Source organism: Myodes glareolus, chromosome 1 (assembly GCF_982192425.1).
Source record: "Myodes glareolus chromosome 1, mMyoGla1.1, whole genome shotgun sequence".
In the NCBI taxonomy this organism is placed as follows: Eukaryota; Metazoa; Chordata; class Mammalia; order Rodentia; family Cricetidae; genus Myodes; species Myodes glareolus.
In genome coordinates, this window is record NC_142026.1 from 29,982,317 (window position 1) to 29,999,021 (window position 16,705).

The following is a 16,705-nucleotide window of genomic DNA, read 5'->3' on the forward strand; positions in this document are numbered from 1 at the left end:
TGACTTTTATTCTGAATTTTTTATCAGTCATTTTATGGATCTTTAGTTCTCTGGTGCCCCCATTGCAGTTTTCTGAATTTCTCTCAACATGTCACAGGTCCTTGGTTCTTTATAATGGTAATGTCCTTGTCCTGAAAAAAAAAACAACCTTCTGATGTGAACTTGTCTTAACACGTGTCCCTTGGTAGCAACAGGTCTTTGCTATGCATTCTAGCCTGTAACTCTGGAAGGACCACTGTATTCCCAGAGTAAGAAGGACTTTTATGAGCTTTCTAGTTGACTAAGATGCATGTGGCCTCCACGCTGATGTTGGGTGGAGCTGCTGGCAGGCTTTGCTACTGGATGAGATGCTGGCTGGGAGGGGTCGCTACCATTCAGAACTGCTGCCTGGGCATTGTGACAGCTCTGTATAATCTGTTCTAAAGATCTATTCTCTGACCAGTTGAGTTCATTGTTTAAGATCTTAAGCAGGGCTGAAGGCTCAGTTCAAGATGTTCAGCAGAGTTGCTATTCAATAAATGTGGGGTCAGAGACTACCTTCTTATAAATATATAATTGAAAAAAGCTGTCTTCCTCAAGTGGGAAATGTGACATAGACTTTTGCCTGAGTTGAGTGCTTTGAGCTCCTGGGGTCTAACTACTATGCTCCCATGAAGTATGCAGAGATGTGTGTCTCTCTGCCTGTGCAGGGCCAACTGATAGGTCTTTTTGACTGAAGAGAGCTCCTGATTGACTTCCTCTAGAAGGTGCCACAACCTTCAAGGTGCATCTTCTAATTCCAAATAACCCGATGAAGAAAAACTCTTACTAGTATTGCCAGCAGCTTTGTTCTTGCATGGTTTGAGATCTGATCAAGTTGACATCAGGAAGAACCATCACAGCCACCCCCCCCCACTCTTCTAAACAAGGCAGTGAGCCATCCCCTTGTCTATGCAGGGGATAGACTACACTCTGAGAAGGGGTAGAAACGCAGAAGTATAGTAAGTGACGCTGACTCGAATGTTTTCCTATGCCTAGGAAGGTGACTAGGCTGCTTTTGTAGATGGGCTGGGATTTAGCTGTTATCTCTGGACAAGTTCAATAGCTGGCAGGGAGAAGGTGCCATGGTAACCTGTGTACAGGTCACTAAGACTTTGACTTCCTTTCTTTCATTCTATTTCATTCCATGTGGCATGACCATGTCTTTTCTCCTAGTGACCCCCCAGTCCCCAGTGATGTCGCTGAGGCAGTCCTCCTAGGAACTCTGGGAACACTAAGGACTTTGTATTACGAGTGCCAGCTCACTTCTCTGCCAGCAGGTCCTCGCTCAGGGTAAATGATCTCTTTATCAGCATTTCCCTGACTTGGGAGCAGGGATTGAGTGACATGACCTGAGTAAGACAATTATCCTTTTCTTTCTTGTTTGAATTTCATTAAGTTCTGTGAACCACTCATACTTCTTGGGCTTGTCTTCAATTGTTAAGGTTTATTTTTCTAAAGGGGGGGCAGAACCCAAGTCTTCCCATAGCAATAACCATACAGATATTACCCTAGCCATTTCGCTTTGTTTCGATAGAGGGTCTATTATGTAGCTTCAGCTGTCCTGGGACTCACTATGTCCACCGGGCTAGACTTGAAATCACGGAGATCCTCCTGCCTCTGCCCCCACCCAGTACAATGACTACAGGTGTGGCACCCTAGCTATTTTTAATCTTCAAAGATGTTCACCTGAGTGTTCCCCAGTCACCAAGGACAACAGGTGACTCAGTAAATATCTATTACAATGACATTTAAGGTAAAGGGGTACCATGTTGTGGCACTAAAAAGGATCATGCCTCAGGTTGGCTGGAAAAGTCCTCGCTAAATGTGCCTTGGCGTTTTACATGACATATGCCACCGTATGCCGTTGGGTCATCCAAGGAAGTATATAGAAAACTGGCATAATGCAGTTGAGTCTTTAAAAAAATAAAACCTGCAATACTTTTTGTTCTTCTCTGAACAAACCACAGTGGGGGTGCTGTGTGAATAGAATAAATACACAAGGAAATTGTATGCCCTGACTACAAGGAGTGCTTAAGTGAACACAAGACAAAAATACACAGATTCTTTGGGGAAGCCCACAGCAGAGGTCTCAACCTCCCTTTAGAAGATGTGACCGTCCACCACATTGAACACATGAAAGGGAAATGTGACAGAGATGGCAGTTACATGCCATCAAATCCCTGGAGTGGTCCATAAGGTAGATGCCTGTCTTATTTTAGCAATTCACAGCCCTCAGGGAGTTCAAAGGTGGACCAAGAATCTTACTACCTGTGCACCCAGACAGCAGCATTGCTCACCTGGCAGAGCTGTCTCTGACCACTGTCTGTGAGCGGGACCAGGCTAAGAACCTTGGCTTTAGAACCAGTGGCAGCAAATCTCTTTGGAACACAGTTTGGTACCCTAAAGAAAGTGTCCAGATTTTGCTTTGAGACCAGGTCTAGAAATGTAAGAGTCTTTGAAACTTGCTTCTTTTTGAAAAACCTTTGGTCTTCTGAGGGTCAGGTACATTTTTTTATAACTATTTCTAAACTCACAGTGTGTGATTCTGCCCAAATCCTTCTTATCTAGAAAACAAACAAGTAAACATCTCAATAATGGCTCAATTGTTATTGTTCTTAAAATCCGGTCACTGCCAGGGAGCAGACTTTCGTACGTGCCCTCCTCAGAAGGGTGGCTTTCTAGCTCCCACAACCTCCATTCTCCCTAAATGAGAAGAGCTCCGATCGCAGCTCCTGGATTGCCTTGAATGGTGCTTCTCCCATGGCTCCTGCAGGTTTCCCAGCCTCCCTCCCTCTGTGTGTGTGTCTGGTGCTGGCCTCTGGCTTTGCCCAGGCAGGCAAGCTGCTGGTGGTGCCTATGGATGGGAGCCACTGGTTCACCATGCAGTCAGTTGTGGAGAAGCTCATCCACAATGGACATGAGGTGGTGGTAGTTGTGCCAGAGGTGAGTTGGCAACTGGGAAAATCCCTGGATTTTACAGTGAAAACAAACTCCATTTCTTACTACTTTGAGTTTTTTGCTCAAAATCAATGGAAAACTCAAGAAATAGAAACGTTTTCTCTGCTAAAGAATCCAGGCACAGGTTTCTTTGAATTACTGTTTTCACATTGTAGGAGTTTGTTTAATGACAAGAAGTTAGTGCAGTACTTGATGCAGAGTTCTTTTGAAGCTGTTTCTGGATCCTTTCGATATGTGCGGCTTGACTGTTGCCAAGTACTTGTCGCTCCCGTCTGTGATCTTTGCAAAAGTTATATTTTGCCACTATCTTTAAGAGGGTGACCAGTGTCCCAGTCCTCCTTCTTATGTTCCCAGAGGTCACTTGAAACACACAGGCACCATGACTTTCATGGAATGAGTGCGGAACCAACTCTACTACGTAGGGGAGCGTGTATTTTGTCCCAGTTTTTTCAAAACTGCTACAGATATTGCTTCTGAAGTCCTCCAGACCCCAGTGGCCATGAATGACCTCTTCAACCAAGTGTCCATTTGGTTGTTCCACAGAGATTTTGTGTTGGATTTCCCTAGACCTATTATGCCCAATATTTTCTTCATTGGCGGGATCAACTGCCACCAGGGAAAGCCACTCTCTAAAGTATGTTGTCTCTCCTCTCCTTCAGCACATGAAGAGAGACCTGCTTTGGACAGTAAAGTCATCCCTTACTGAGCTGTGGGCTGTCTCACAGACCTGTTATTTTCAGTTTTCTTTCAGTTCTACAATTGTCTCTAGAGTTCTACACTTGTCTTCTCAGTTTGTTCAACACAATCTTTCAGCGGTCACACAGAACTGTGCAGTAGTGCGGCTTGTAATCCTTGCTTGCTGATACGTGTGTGGCCCACGAACATTCTCAGTATCACCAGGCTGCCTTTATTATTGTTTTTGGAAATCGAGTGAGAAGCACAGTAAGAAATGAAGCTACATTTCATTCATTCTCATCCTCCACTACGTTCTTGAAAATGCTGCCAGGAAATTCGTGTCCTCAGTTTTTCGGAGTTACTGCAGAAATAGCATGTGTAGTTATAAACATTCAGAATGACTTTCTTAAAAGAAGACCCAGTGCCAGCCAGCACACAGGCTCTGCACTGTCCCTTTTCACCTTCAGACAGTAATTAGCATCACGACACTAGATGTATCCTATTCTCTCTGAAGTTCGTCCTGCACTTTTTATTTGAGACTCTCAGACATGTGTAAAATGTGTTTGGACCAAATCCACCCACAATCTTTCCTCTCCAACTTCTTCCCTACCCTCAGATGACGTGTGAGTTGTTTTAAATGTCCTTCTAACACACAAATACTGATGGATATTTAATTCCAGATGGGGCCAATCATCCTTAGTCCTTCCTTTCTTTCTGTTTAACATACATACAGGGTTTCTCTGTGTAGCCCTGGAACTCACTCTGTAAGCCAGGCTGCCCTTGAACTCAGAAATCTGCCAGCCTCTGTCTCCCAAGGGCTGGGACTAAAGGCTTGTGCCACCACAGCCTGGTGGTTCCTTAGTCCTTTCTTAAGCACAGAACATTTCCTTACCCTGTTATTATCTCAGCAGCACAGACACCCACGAGCAGTGGCTGGGTCTAGCTGTGAACACGCTACATTTCAGTGCATTTAGATAATTGCTTTCAAAACTCTGAGCAAACTTCATCATTTGATCAGCTGTATGTGAGAGTTCTCATTTTTCCATGCCTTCTTCTACTCTGGACATTGTCCAGATGTTAAAGTCTTCTTAATTTTGGTGATGAAAAGTTCTGTGTAGCTGTTCTAGTAGGCTGAGCAAGTCACAAGGAGCAAGTCAGTAAACAGCATTCATACAGGGCTTCTGGTTCAGTTCCTGCCCCTAGGTTCCTGCCTGGAGTACAAGAGGTTTTTATTTATTTGGAAGTACATTTAAATAATAAAGTTCATTTTTTTTAAAATATTGTTTTAAAAATAAGCAACATTTTTTAAAACTCTGAGTAAACCAATTAAGAAATAAAACACACGGGACTGCATTATAAAACACATACAGAGAAAGAAACACAGCATTTGTACACAATTCATTTGAATCCCATTTTATTTTATTTTTTAAAATGTTTATTTAATCTGCAGTGATGTTTTGCCATGGGTGTTGAGAGTTACAGACAGATGTGAGCTGCCATGTGGGTGCTGGGAATTGATCTGGGTCCTCTGGAAGAGCAGTTAGTGCTCTTAACACCTGAGCCATCTCTCTTCAGCCCCTGAATCCTATTTTAAACAGCTTACAGCAGCAGCACAATCAAGGCTTATGTTATAGACTGTTCTAGGGTTTAGGCTACTGTGATGAAAGTCCATGACCCAAAGCATCTTTTTAGCTATGCGGAGCAATAAGGCAAAAAAATAATCGAGGGACCCAAGCTCAGTTGGCTCAGTGAGTGCCGTGCTAAGGAAGAACTTGAGAAAGGGCAGTCATGTGAGAGGCAGTAGCTCAAAAAGGGAGCAATATCTGAGGGACCCCGGACCCCAAAAACGAATGTGCCACTCAGTGCAGTGCTGAGGAGAACACAAGAAAGGGCAGTTGTGTGAGAGGCACTAGGCCAAAAATTGGACGGTCTTACCAGTTTTCCCAGCAGACTGACAGAAAGGCGGAAAGGCGGGAAGTGGGCTTCTAGAAGGCCCAGATTTAGGAATTTTGCTAACAGCACAGTATTGGTACAAATAGGGCTCCGTGAATGGAAGAGACAGATTCCGCTGCTGCAGTGGGAGGCAGCACAGGGGGAGGCGGACTCCGGTAGAACAGAATGTCCTTTATGCTGCCAAGCAGGGAACTGGAGTCCAGCTCACAAGACAGAACAGTGAACGACAGCAACGGGAGGAGGGGAAAGAGAAGAAAAGGGGGGGAGAAGAGAGAGAGGCAGAAGTTGCTTCTCCAGAAGAAAGGCAGAGAGACAGGAGGGAGAAGAGTTAGAGGAATTTAGAGACAAAAACATAAGTAAACCTCAAGACTAGGCAAGAAATACCTCAGCAAGGATGGTGGGACTTGGTCAATTGACCTGCCCTAAGTTACGATGGCAGTGAGGTCATCTGACCTTAGTTAAGATGGTGGTAAGATCACCTGAACTTTAGTCAAAATGCTGGTGAGGTCAACTGACCTTAGTCAAAATGGCGGCAGTCACATGTTGTATGGAAAAACCACGTTTTTAGAACCATAGGAGTTTTAAATATAATAAAAAAGGGAGACATAGAGACAGAACATGTAGAACATTCATTTGAATTACATCCATGTGGCCATACCATTCACACATTATTTCATACATGATGTAGAGAAGAAAATCACTCAGCACCTTAAGCCAAAATGCTGTGCTGCAGTGCCACCAGCCTTGGCAGGGAGCAAGGACAAGAAGTGGAAAAACCTGCCTCACTGATTCAACTAAATTTGGCGATTTGAGGGACCAGCGGCAACAGTGACAGAGATAGAATACAAGGAATAGGAGCAAGACAAAAAGCATTTACAGGTGTGTAGGGCAGGGGCTGCCCAGTGAAAGTAAAAGCAAATGGGCTGGATATGCTGGAGGCAGGACACCAGCAGTCCTGTTTGTTGGTAGAAACTGGAGAGCAGCTAATGGGGAACCTTACCATTTGCAGCATTGGAAAGAGGTCAGAGTCCAGGATCCCCACATGTCCTCAGCCAGCCTGACCATGGGCGGGAGGGACCATGGAAAGAGCCTGGCTAAGTCAGACACCAATCTTATTCTTTTTTAAAGATACAGGGATGGGAGGAAAAGCTGGTCCCACGAGGGGTAAGCCTGTTCCATGAGGGGCAGCAATGGGTCACCTGAACTTGGTGAGTCAACTGAGGCCTTGGTGTGTCATCTTGGCAGGTGGGAGACCGTCATGGTTGAGAAACAGACAGATACATCACACAGAGAGAGTTTGGGTATAGAGTTTATTTAATGGGTTATGATGGGAAAAAGAAAGGGGGAAAAAGAAGAGAGAAGAAAAGAGGGAGAGACAGAGAGATAGAAGGGACCGGGATAGAGAGAGCAAGCAGAAGTTAGCTATTCAAGAGGGAGACAAAAAGAGAAACACAGTGTGGAAGAGGTGGGAGAAACACTTGTCTCAGCAGACAGGGAAGGGTGAATGTGGGCAGGGCTTGTCTCTTAAAGGGACAGGATACCCAGGTGACAGATCAGGCCAGCAGATCATAACAACAGCCCCATGTAGAGCTGCCTGATGCTTCTCAACAGTGAACAGCACAGTTTCCTTATAGCGAGCTCTGTTAATCCCAGGGAAAGGACTTGAAACCAATTACTACAAGAAAAACCCACATGAGGTGTGGGTGACAGCAGAATTTTCTGTAACCACAAGGGGGAAACAAGCCATCAAATGCAGCAGTGACACAGGAGACAAATGCATGGATCTGTGGAGACAGTCCAGGGTAACTGACTGGAAGCTCAACCTAGCTCTCAGCCTCTCCATAGAATATTATGGGGTGGGTACAGCGTCATATGGATTAAGGGGGACATTGTAACAGGAATGGCGGTCACCTTCCTTTTAGTCCCTGGAGTGGTCCGTGCAGATACTGGTCACCCTTTTGTCAGCAATTCAGAGAACACAGTGCTGGGAAGTGGAACAAGAATTCTACTGCACATGCGCCAAGACAGCAGCATTGCTCATCTAGCAGAGTTGTTTCTAACCAGTGTCTGTGAACAGAACCAGGCTAAGAACTCTCCCGCTAGGCTTTGGCCCAGCAATAGGCAGCAAATCCCTTGGAAACACAGTCTGGTTTTGCTTTAAGACCTATTCTAGAAATATCAGATTCTTTGAAACTTTCTTCCTTTGATGAAAACTTTTGGATGTCTTAGGATCAGGTATATTTCTTTGTAACTATTTCTAAACTCACATTACCTGACTCTGCCCAAGAATATGAACTTATCTGGAAAACAAACAAGTGTGCCTCATAATAGTTGACCATTTATTACTGTTGTCCAGGTAAATCATTGTCAGGGATTGTTGTATTTTAATGGTGCAAGTACACGCCCAACTGGGGGAGCAGATTTAACTGAGTCATACTTCCTCCTTTGTCAGAAGGGCTAGGATTCTCATCAGCTGGATTGCCTCAGGCTGAGCTTCTCCCATGGCTCCTGCAGGTTTCCCAACCTCCCTCCCTCTGTGTGTGTGTCTGCTGCTGGCCTCTGGCTTTGCCCAGGCAGGCAAGCTGCTGGTGGTGCCCATGGATGGGAGCCACTGGTTCACCATGCAGTCAGTTGTGGAGAAGCTCATCCACAATGGACATGAGGTGGTGGTAGTCGTGCCAGAGGTGAGTTGGCAACTAGGAAAATCTGTGAATTTTACAGTGAAGACGTACTCAATTTCTCACACTCGGGAGGATTTAAACCGGGAGTTCAAGGGTTTTTTTGATGCTCAAATGAAAGATCAGCTAGAGGGAATTACTCTTCTGCTATCGGGTCCATGCAAAGGCTTCTTTGAATTACTGTTTTCACACTGTAGGGATTTTTTTAACGACAAGAAGTTAGTGGAGTACTTGAAGCAGAGTTCTTTTGATGCTGTGTTTCTGGATCCTTTCGATATGTGCGGCTTGACTGTTGCCAAGTACTTGTCGGTCCCGTCCGTGGTTTTCGGCAGGGGAATATTTTGTCACTATCTTGAAGAGGGCGCCCAGAGCCCCAGCCCTCCTTCTTACGTTCCCAGAGGTCTCTTGAAACTCACAGACACCATGACTTTCATGGAGAGAGTGAAGAACCACCTCGCCTACTTGGGGGAGCGTGTATTTTGCCCCAGTTTTTTCAAAACTGCCACAGAAATTGCCTCTGAAGTTCTCCAGACTCCAGTGACTGTGACTGACCTCTTCAGTCAAGTGTCCATTTGGCTGTTACGCACTGACTTTGTGTTGGAGGTCCCCAGACCTGTGATGCCCAATATGGTCTTCGTTGGCGGGATCAACTGCCACCAGGGAAAGCCGCTCTCTAAGGTATGTTGTGTCTCCTCTCCTTCAGCACAGGAAGAGAGACCTGCTTTGGATGATAAAGTTATCCCTTACTGAGTTGTGGGCTGTCAATCACACCTGTCATTTTCATTTTTCTTTCAGTTCTAGAGTTGTCATTTCAGGTTGTCTTTGAACGGTCACATGAATTGTGCAGTAGTGCGGCTTGTAATCCTTGCTTGCTGATAGGCGTGTGGCCCACGGACTTTCTCAGAATCACCAGGCTGCCTTTATTATTGTTTTTGGAAATCGAGTGAGAAGCACAGTAAGAAATGAAGCTTCGTTTTGTTCGTTCTCATCCTGTACCTCATTTTTTAAAATGCTGCCAGAAGATTTGTGAACTCAGTTTCGTGGTGTTACTGAATAAATAGCATGTGTTGTTATAAACACTCAGAACGATTTTCTTAAAATAAGACCGATTGCCAGCCAGCACACAGGCTCTGCGCTGTCCCTTTTCACCTTCAGACAGTAATTACATCACGACACTAGATGTATCCTATTCTCTCTGAACTTCTTTCTGCAGTTTTTATTTGAGACTCTCAGACATGAGTAAAATGTGTTTGGACCAAATCCACCCACAATTTTTCCTCTCCAACTTCTTCCCTACCCTCAGATGACGCATGAGCTGTTTTAAATGTCCTTCTAACACACAAATACTGATGGATATTTAATTCCAGATGGGGCCAATCATCTTAAGTCCTTCCTTTCTTTCTGTTTAACATACATTCAGGGTTTCTCTGTATAGCCCTGGAACTCACTCTGCAAGCCAGGCTTCCCTTGAAATCAGAAATCTGCCAGCCTCTGCCTCCCGAATGCTGGGTCTAAAGGCTTGTGCCACCACGGCCTGGTGGTTCCTTAGTCCTTTCTTAAGCACAGAACATTTCCTAACCTTGCTATTATCTCAGCAGCACAGACACCCATGAGCAGAGTGGCTGGGGCTAGCTGTGCACACGCTACATTTCAGTGCATTTAGATAATTTCTTTCAAAACTCCGAGCAACTTCATCATTTGATCAGCTGTATGTGATAGTTTTTATTTTTCCATGCCCTCTTCTACTCCAGATCTTGTCCAAATGTTAAAGTTTTCTTAATTTTGGTGATGGAAAATTCCGTGTAGCTGTTTCAATGTTCACTGTCTGTTCCGGTCGTCAGTTGGACCATTTGCGTTTTCTCTATGGTAAATTACACATTGCCATCCTCATACCCTTTATTCTAATTGCTACCCGCCTCTAGAGTTCAGAAATATTAACACTTTGTCATTCAAATATTTGCTGCACTTTTCTACTTAGCTGTTTATCTTCCATTTTTGGCTTATTTCTACGTGTAAACTGTTTTGCCTTTATTTTTGGGCTTCCCGTTCATGCAGTACCCATAGGAACCAGAAGAGACCATTGGATACCTGAAACTGGAGTTTTTTATGGCTTTGAGCAGCCATGTGGGTGCTGTGAATTGAACTTGAGTCCTCTGGAAAAGCAGCCAGTTATCTTAACCGCCGAGCCATCACTCAGAATCTATGGTTGTTCATCTTATAATTGACATGGTTTATATTTTGGGTTGGTTAGCTTTTCCTTTCACTTTAAATGTTAACTTTTTCTTGACAAAAAAAACTACCTAATTTTTATCATATATAGCTGTTTCCAACACTAAAATATCAGAAAGTTTACAACATCTCATATGTGAGCATTTTTAATTCTTCTAAGGCTGACAATATTTTTCTGACAACTTGATCATACATGGTATAGGTTTGTAAATTTAGTTTCTGCTGAAGGACAACTGCTATTTACTAACTCTGAGGAACGATGTCACACTTCATTGATGGTCATTCAACGCGTCTTTATCAGGTCTTACTTTTCCATGTTTGTTTCTGTCTGCTTCCAGCCTTTGACCTTCGCCACACTCACAGACAACCTTGTGTTTCCATTGATTGCCTCTGCAGCAGGTTGTAGTATAGATCCCACGCTGACTAATTTCAGAATTGTGTTGGTGATACCCTTAATATATTCTCCCTTAAAACTTTAAAATTGTGTTGCTGAGGCTGGAGAGACAGCTCAGCAGTGGGAGCTGGTGCTGCTTTTGCAGAGGACCCAGGGTTGGTTCCCAGCAGCCCTGCCAGGCTGCTCACAACCACCTCGAGCTTCTGCTGCAGGAACCTAACTCCTGATGTTGCCCTCTGGGCACCTGCACACACCTGCACACACCCATACAGTCACATGGTACTCAAATTAAAGAAAACCCTTGAGCGCTACAAATCAAACATACATTAGGGCTGTGTGCATATTGCATTAATTCATTACATTAAGTGGAGAAATACTGGCATGTTTTTGATAGTGTCTTCTTTTTTTCCTTATGCAGTCTTTAATGAAAACTGTATGAGACGCCCCTACTCTTGCATCTTCTCAATCGTTTCTTCCGTGTATTTGCCCTTCTCCTTTCCTACTCGTCGAGACTTGACTTTCCATTCCATGATCATCTTTTGGTCTCTGTCCAGCTTTATCCTGGTGATACCCACCTTTCTGGGGTGGATGTCCACATGGACAGTTGTGCCATTAGCATTTCCTAGCTGCACCCGTTCAATGTAGGTGACATAATTCTTCCTGGACACTTGGACTGCTTTGCCAATCTGCTGGCCTTTGTAGTGCCGTCGGACTTCATCATCCTTTCGAACGGACATAGATGGAACATTGTACTTCTGTCTCAGCTCTGTGGAAAGGGGGAAGACATGATCTTCCTCTGAATGTGAGAAGGTGCATTGAAGGTGTTTGGGGTTCTTGATGTGGGCAGAAGTCAGAAAGGGATTGAACTTCATTTTGGTAGATGCGATCTAATATTGTCTTCTTAGTCAGGAAAATTCACCCTATTTTACATATTTTATTCCATTAACAAAATTTTGTGCTTAAAATTGAACATTATGCACAAATTTTATCTTCATCATTAAATGTATTTCTACGTGTTTGTTATTTGAAAGCAATAGTATACAGGCTAGTTTATTTTGGTTTTGAGGTAGTTATTGGTAGTTGATGTGTATATATATATATATATATATATATATATATATATATATATATGCTATTTTATGTTCTATGAGGCCATATTATTAAGGTTTTTTATTAGTTTAGAAAGATTTATCATGTCCACATCTAACATTCAAAAGAGCCCATTATTATCATACCATTTATTTTCCCTTTGAGGCTATGGATCTCTGTTCTGATTGGTTGTGTCTACTTCCTACCACACGTTATCTGAGAAGAGGACCTACAATTGAGAAGCGACATTTCTAAATGGCTGTGGGCCAGCTTGTGTGCATTTCCTTAATTAGTGATTGATGTGGGAAGACCCAGGTCATGGAGTCTGTGCCAGCCCTAGTCAGATGGTTCTGAATTGCATCAGAAAGTAGGCAGAGCAAGTCATGAGGAACAAGCCAGTTAACAGCATTCATACAGGGCTTTTGCTTCAGTTCCTGCCCCTAGGTTCCTGCCTGGAGTTCCTACCCTGCCTTCCCTCAGTGAGGTAGTGTGGCAGGGAATGGAAAGCTGAAATAAACCCTTTCCTCCCCAGGATGCTTTGATCATGGTCTTCTATCACACCAGCATAAACCCTAAGACATCCTATAGGATAAACCTGGAATGTGCTGCTCTAAGCTGTTTAAAATAGGATTTGATGGCTGAAGAGAAGTGGTGCAGGGGTTAAGAGCACTGACAGCTCTTCCAGAGGACCCAGTTCATTTCCCAGCACCTCCATGGCAGCTCACAACAGTGTGTAACTCCAGTTCCAGGAGAGCAAATACCCATGGCAAAACTTCAGTGTAGATTAGATAAAAATTAAAAAAAAAATAGGATTCAAGTGAATTATGGTCAATCACTCTGTTTCTTTCTCTGTATGTGGTTTATAATGTAGTCCTCTATGTTTTTATTCTTAACTGTTTTATTCAGAGTTTCAAAAGATGTTGCTTATCTTTAAAACAATAGTAGGATAGAATATCAAGATACATATATAAATTCAATTGTATAAAATGAATATAGTACTTTATCGAGTAAAATATATGCATTCCATTAAACAATACAGTTTTCAAAATTTATCAGAATTAAAAATATACTAACTATTAAAATAATTAAAATAATCAGAAAGTTTCCTCATTTTTTGATGATTTAAAGTAATTTGTGGCGTTGGAAATACGACTCAGTGGTTAGAATATCATCAGCTTTTAACAAAACATGGGATTAATTCCCAGCAACCACATCACAGCTTGTCACAGTAACTCTGGGTGCAGGGAGCTCTTCTGGTCTCCATGGATACTGCACACATGTTCCACATATATACATGGAGTCAAAACACACATGCACATATATAATAGTTTTCAAAAAATCAAGCAAATACATAAAATAATGTGTGATATGCCTATTTTTTGTTTTAGCTTTTTTCAAGACAGGGTTTCTCTGTAGCTTATACCTGTTTCTTTTTTTAATTAAATGAACTTTATTATTTAAATATACTTGCAAATCAGTAAAAACCTCTTGTACCATAATGAAAGAGACCCAAAGTCTAGAGCTCAAAAAACTCCTCTTAGGTAGAGCAGCTATTCTGACCCTGGGCTACTGGATGCTGATGAAAGGCAAAGGTGATAATGGGTAACATTTTTATCACACACTGGGGTGTGTTTGGTGAATGAGAGATTTTCAGTCCATTCATGGGAAAGAGAGACAAGGTTGTTTCTGATGATTAGAGACTCCCATGTTAGGCCTTTCAAAATTAAGCCTTGCTTTCTTATCTTTGCAAGATCAGGCAGGATGTGGGCATGGTTACAGAAAGGCAAGTATGATCTACAAGATGCTACCCACACGATCATGAAGACAAAACTAAACAAAACCCAAACCAAAGCAGCAACAAGTAAAAACATCTTGAGAGTCTATGTGGAGACCAGAGACTAATGCAGGCCTAGTGTAAGATTACAACGATACAGCTGTTAGTCTTCTCTTAAGATATAAGGCTGAGCAGGGGATGCTGGTGTCATGGTGAATGGTGTCCCATGAGGCAGCAGGTGGCCCAAGGCCTCAGTGGATCCCCCAGGCCTTGGCGAGTACTCTGAGGCCTTTATGGGTCACCTTGGCAGGAGGGAGACTGCTGTGGGTGAGAGAGAGACAGAAACATCATGCAGAGAGACTTTGGGTGTAGAGTTTATTTAGTGTGTTATGGAGGGGAAAGGAGAGGGAGAAGGGAAGAAGGGGGAAGAAGAGAGAGAGGCAGAGAGAGCGGGTGGGATGGAGAAGACAGAGGGGAGAGGTTACCTCTTCAGGATAGAGACAGAAAGAGTGCACAGGCAGGAGGAGGCAGGAAATCCACCTGTCTCTGCAGAAAGGGAAGGTTGGGAGTGGGCAGGGCTTGTCTCTTAAAGGGACAGGATACCCAGGTGACAGACCAGGCCAGCAGATCATAACATTCCCATCTCTTTCTTATAATAAAGAGGCAGGAAGTTAGGCACAACAGGATAAAAGAATTGGAATGGCAGATTCTCAAAACTGTTTCCTGCATATTTGTGAGCGTCATCTTGTGGGGTGGGGGGAACCCGAGAAAGCTGGGTGCTGGTTACACCCTGAGGTAGCTGGTCGCTTCACTCCCGTCCAGGTTTGTGGTATGGAACTTTCCGGTGTCTCTTGGACCTGGTAAGGTGTTGGCAGAACAGAAGACACTGTTAAGTTTAGGAAGAAAAATTTTTCAGCACCAGGATATTGAGAATAGTGTATCTGATCTTTTTAAGGCGGGTCCTTCCATTTGGCTGCCTGGAACTCACAAGAATTCTTTGGGTTTGTAAAAACCTAAGGTTTAGACATATACATTGTATAAGTAGTAGCAAAAATTATAAAATTTCTCTCTCCCTCTGCTTTTCGTAGTCTTAAAAATATTTTTAATATTTTTCATTGTGCAAAAACATCTGTCACATTCATTTTGATATATTTGTATTCATCCTGACACCTTTATAAGTTGTAGGTACACACCTTAATAACTTGTGTTTGCATTTTATTGACATTTGTTTGGTGAGGCTGTCCTCTTAAACCGACCAAACCTCTGAGCTGTCAAACTTCATCAGATATCTTTGAGAAGGATAAAATTTTGCTTGAGTTACTGATTTAACTCAAGAACATTTACTTGGTTGGTTACCTAAAGCAACTCCTTGGGGGTCCTTGATGGTTGTTGAGGGCCGTATTTGCCTTTTGCTGTTTATCACAGGGCCTGCCAGGTTTTAGAAGATCTTGTGGGTTAGAAATCTGTAGAAAGACAAGCCTACCTTGACCTGAGCAGCTAGACTGTCAATTCCAGTGATTCTGTCCACATCTGGAGATCTTCAGGTTAGATGATAGGCAGTTTTCCCAGTGGTCAGCACTTGACAGTTGATGAAGCAAATTGTGGATGGATGTTGTTCTGTGCCCATCTGTCTTCTGTTTTCTTTGGAGGAAATAGAATGCTGCTGCTAGGAGCCAACCTGTCTCTATGTTATAATAAATAATTCAACATTTAAATGCCATATTCCCCAGAACTCTGAGCAGTTGAGGGCTGTTTGTCAGGTAAACTACAGTATAGAATCTGCCCAGAGAACCGATTCCAAGCTTGGCTGTACTGGCTCTCCGCTTAACAGGTGATATTTATACTTATGAAAGACAAAGAAGGAAAAAACTGTTTGCAATAGAAGCTTAGCAGTGGAACTGACAATACTAAAGAACAACTTAACATATTTTAAAGTAGGGTTGGATTACCTATACAGTATTTTTTGTAAGAGATTTAAAAGTATATACCAATTTAACACATGAGACTTATTGTTCTGTAGTTTGGTATGAGATACAATGAACAGACAATTATAACATTTAGCAGTAAATACACATGCAAGTTACACCCAGTTGAAATTACGTTTTGTACACATAGAGTTAAATGAAACGTGAGTGAAAGGAAGCTGGCTAGAGGTATGACCTCATCTGGAGAGCCTACTGACTATGCTTTGGCTAGGGCAGATAAGCTTTGGCTTATCTGGCTCCTGCCTTTGATAAGCTCAAAGAAAATGGTGGGAGCCAGGGCTGTCCATGCGGTGTGACTATTTAAATTTAGCCGTCCACTGGAGGAAATTAGGAATATGGTTGTTGTCCATAGCTGAAAATGTGAGAACAGTGAAGACCATGCAAACCCCAGGGCAACAAGCTGGACATCTCCAGGCTAGCACAGGGGTTGATAATAAAGCCAAGCTGATTCTCGGTTCTTCCACTCAGGGACCAGGGCTAGGAATCCACTCTGAGTGGCCCAGACAGCGAGGGCCACTTATGAGAGCTCCAAAAGGAAAGAAACAAAAAATAAAACAAAACAATGGAAGAGACAGATTCTACTGCTGTCATGGAAGGCAGCATAGGGGGAGGGGAGCTCCGGTGGAACAGAATGCCCTTTATGCTGCCAAGCAGGAAACCGGAGTCCAGCTCACAAGACAGAGAGGGAATGACAGCAACGGGAGGATGGGAAAGAGAAGAAAAGGGCGGAGAAGCAAGAGAGGCAGAAGTTGCCTCTCCAGAAGAAGGGCAGAGAGTCAGAGAGGAGGGGGAAGAGTAAGAGGAATTTAGAGACAAAAACATAAGTAAGCCTCAAGACTAGGCAAGGAATACCTCAGTAAGGATGGCATAACTTGGTCAATTGACCTACCCTTAGTTAAGATGGCAGTGAGGTCACCTGACCTTAGTTAAGATGGTGGTGAGATCACCT

At 43.2% G+C, this 16,705-nt stretch overlaps 3 pseudogenes; 2 read left to right on the top strand and 1 right to left on the bottom strand.

Annotated features, from left to right (window-relative positions):
* The first annotated feature begins 2,778 nt into the window (after positions 1-2,778).
* Positions 2,779-3,685, top strand: LOC148123277 (UDP-glucuronosyltransferase 1A8 pseudogene; annotated as a pseudogene).
* A 4,359-nt stretch (positions 3,686-8,044) lies between these two features.
* On the top strand, positions 8,045-9,035 carry LOC148123278 (UDP-glucuronosyltransferase 1A7 pseudogene; annotated as a pseudogene).
* A 2,189-nt stretch (positions 9,036-11,224) lies between these two features.
* On the bottom strand, positions 11,225-11,780 carry LOC148123279 (large ribosomal subunit protein uL24 pseudogene; annotated as a pseudogene).
* Positions 11,781-16,705: the final 4,925 nt, after the last annotated feature.